We start from the raw sequence: 4,130 nt of genomic DNA, 5'->3' as shown, positions 1-4,130 counted from the left end.
ATAACTTCTAGGTGGAATCTGAACATTAATACCAATGAACCAATTGACAAAAGAGAAACAGACTTACAAAATTAGAAAACAAGCCTATGCTCCCCAAAGGGGAAAGATGTGGGGTAGGGATAAACTAGGAATTTGGGATTAACGAATAGGTACTATTACCTATAAAACAGAAAATCAACAAGGACCTAGCTATACCCTGGAAGGTCTACTCAACACTCTGTAGTCACCCTCATAGGAAAAGAATCTGAAATGAATATATATATATATATATGCATATGTGTTCATGAAAAAGATTCTGTACACCTACAACTCACACAACATTATCACAGAAACTCCAAGAAAAAATAAAACTGATTTTAAAAAATAGAAGACGAAGAATGGATGAGACACTAGCATTTGGCTGTTTGTTCTGGCATATTCCACGCTAATGTACAACCCCAAAACAGCACTTCCACTAAGGCTCTGGTTGCCAGAGAAACCAGAGTTGGCTCGAAGAAATCCTGCCGCCTTGTGGCCGTTTCCAACAACAGGAACTTTAAAACTATTGCTTACGGGGACTTCGTATTCACAAGGGCTACTGGGCTGTAAAAGATACCACCCCTCAAAACATTTCCAGGGGTAAATAATAATCCAGAAAATAATTTTAAAAAGGGCAGAGTTTCATGAGGTCACCAGTAAATACTGCTGGCCTGAAAGAGTTTAGCAACCCTAGTTTAACTGTTACTTGTCCTTCAGGAAGCTCACACCTTAAACACTCTGACTCTGTAGATTACATCTTGCACCTAACACTCTCTGACCCTGTGTGAATGACATCCTGCACCTGGTACTTGCACCACCTACACTCCCTTGTAACAAATTACCCCTTGTAGCGTTCTGCATTTCAGAAAGAAACTCACAGGCCAATGACCCAGAGTCGAACAGACCCAGGTACCAGGGCGCCTGGTGCCAGCTGTGACTGCTGTGAAGTGACACCGGAGGAAGAACGCGAGGCCTTCACCATGATCCTATCAGCCACCCCATCCTCCAGCCCCGGTTATAAAACCTCTCCTGATTCCCAGGGGGCAGGGGGGCACAGTTCTTGAGGTGCTGGCCTGCTGTGTTCCCTCTTTGCTTCGCAAGGAAGAAAGTTATTCTTTCTTTTCCTCCAGAACTCTGTCTCTGTATTTCTGTGACGCGTTGGTGCCCAGAGAGGCAAGATTTGGGGCATCACTATCAAAGTTACAGAGATAAATATAGGATATCTACATGGCCTTGGACTTGGTCTGTAGATCTTGAGCTTTGAAGTTTAACACACAAGACAAAAAGCTGATCCAGAAAAGAAAATAATATTGTGGACTTTATATTGATAAAATTAAAGATTTCTACTCTTAACTTATTCAGAAAATCAAAAGACAAGCCACAAAGGATTTGGACTCAAAATGGACAAAAAGACCTCTAAAACAACCCCATAAAAAATGGGTAAGGGTCTGAACACTCAGCCAAAAAAGATATACAGATAGTAAAAATCATACAAAGATATGCTCAACATCATATACCATTATGGAATTACTTGCTAAAATCATGAGATATCACAGCACACCTAATAGGACTGCTAAACTCAAAATATGACAGTACCAACTGCTAGAGGGCGAGGAACAGCAGGAACGCTCCCCACTCCCTGGTGGGACGCAGGTACAGCCACTCTGTAAGACACTTTGGCAGTTTTTTCCAAAGCTAAACAAGGCTCACCTTGGGATCCAGCAATCGTGCTTCCAGGATTCAGGCAGGTGCTATGAACATCTGTGCCCAAATGCAAACAAGGGTGCCGTTATGCACAGCTGCTCTGCTCATGTGGCTAAGAGCTTGAAGAAATCAGAATGTGCTTCCATAGATGAAGGCATACGCAAACTGAGGTACATCCATGTCAAGGCGAGTAGAATACGCCACCCCAAAATATGCCTCTCTGGCAGAAGAATTATTTCAGTCTATTCAAAAAAAGAAAAATCTCAGAAAACTGAGTAGAGATGGCCCTTTTGTGAAGGACATTTACAATAGAGAAATCTCCATTTGTAAGGGGGTGTCCCTCTTTGCACCAGAAATAGAAGGATAACAAAATCTCAAGAAATTCTTATTGATGAAGACATCCTGAGTTAAATGTGCAAACAGTCATGCCCTTGTTGACTGCACTTTGCATGATAATGGGCCGTAACTGGCGTCCCCCCTCCCCCAACATCTTTCTTCTGTTTTTAGCTGAAGGTGGTATTTAAGGTGATGGCTCTGGCCAGGTCAGGGAGTGACTCAGTTTTCCTTGGGATCCCCCATGTATAAAGGAGGTATACATGATATTAAACTTCTGTCTTCTCCTGATAATGTCTTTAATGACAGGGGCAAGGGGGTCTCAACCAAGAACCTAGAGGAGTAGAGGGAAGATTGTTTTCCCTCCCAAACACACGCAATGGAACACTTCTCAACAGAAAGGGATAAACCATCAATTCATGGAAAGACATGGATAAATCTTCCGTATATACTGTTAAGTGAAACAACCCAGTCTGAGGAGGCTGCACACAGTGTGTCCCCATTTCTGACATTCTGGGAAAGGCAAAGCTACATAAATGATAAACAGACCATGGGGTGGGGAGTTTGAAGTGTTTCATGTGATACTTTCAGGAGGGACACCTGCCACTATGCATTTGTCTAAGCCCACAGGTTTGCACAGCCCACGGGGTCAATCATGATCTATTAAAATTTAGTCATTTAGAATGTAGGAATATGGCAGGATGGAACAGTCAAAATGACAGAATCTAACTGCATTAGAAATGTATGGAAAAACCACACTGTAGGGGATGGGGTAACAGGTGCTGCCCTAAGTTAACTTTGGAAATGAACAGAATCTGTAGACTAAAGGCAAAATGGACCATACATAAACAGTGGGCTTTACTTTAAGAAGTTCTTTCCAGGAGGTAGTGGCTAACAATTCTGAAATTTCGGCCTGTGTAATCTGAAACGGAGACATGAATTGATAGATGGCAGATGGTGGGAGCCAGCCTCCTCGCTGTCGGAGTGGGAAGTTACAGATACGCACGGGGAGAGCCTCTGCCCTGGTAATCCTGGATCTGGGCTTCCTGGGAGGAAGGTGTGGGGAGTTGACTGGTCGGGGAAACTCACAGATCTTCACGCGGGGCAGACCCTGCAGACGTAGGAAACTCACACCCCATGTCTCCACCCACACCTGCTGCAAACACTCAGCCTCCATGATCAGCAAGTTGCAGCTTCTTAGACGTTCTCGCTGCCAGGCAGGTACAGGAGTGTGAGGGTCTTGCATGACCCCTAAGCTGTCCTAGAATCCAGGCCCTGGAGGGTGGAGCCGGGTTAGGGGTTACTGGCATCTGACCAGCAGGTGAGAGGAAGAAGGAAGACCAGTCCTGAAGGCAGAGGTTTGCTGACGTCTGCGAGCCCTGCCTGGGACCCTGATGGGATCCATCCCCTGCGGGGACATGGGTGAGGCCTGCAGTGGTTCTGTGCTCCACCCAGGCCCCTCTAATGAAGCCATGGCAGCACCGGGCTCAGAAGTCTCCTGGCAGTGTCTCAAACGCTGACACGAGGGTTTTACAAAGGAACCAGAGAGGGAAGCTGAGCCCCTGACGGCCACACCTTTCTGGCCCCGAGTTGCTTCCAGCAGGACCACAGTCACCTGCACCTAGTCTGCTGTGACCCACCGGCCCCCGCCTGGCCTCTCCTCTTCCTCCCTGCGATGATTCCAGTGACCCTTCCAGCCTGGACCCCTCGCCCAGGCCAGGCGCCTCTGTCCAGCCACCGCATCCCCATCTCACCTTGGGGCCAACAGGCCCCTCCGAGGACGGCGACCCTGCGGCTCCCCACGCCCAGGAGGCAGCCCCACCTCCCTGGTGGCTGCGCCCAGACACCTGCTGGGACCGAGCAGGACCCTGTGGGGACTTCCTGGGACAGAGCCCTCCCCCACATGCTCTCCTGCAGCTCCTCTCTGAAGTGCCTGGATAATAGAATCTGATGCAGACTTCCTGAGTTGTCTTACAGATGCTAAAACCACCACCAAATGGAAGAAATCAACTACTTGATGATCTTGAACACGTAGCCCCAGAGCTTCTGGTGCCTAAGAACTTGTAATGTTAACT

Source organism: Hippopotamus amphibius, chromosome 2, assembly GCF_030028045.1.
Source record: "Hippopotamus amphibius kiboko isolate mHipAmp2 chromosome 2, mHipAmp2.hap2, whole genome shotgun sequence".
NCBI lineage: Eukaryota > Metazoa > Chordata > Mammalia > Artiodactyla > Hippopotamidae > Hippopotamus > Hippopotamus amphibius.
This window is presented reverse-complemented; position numbering follows the sequence as displayed.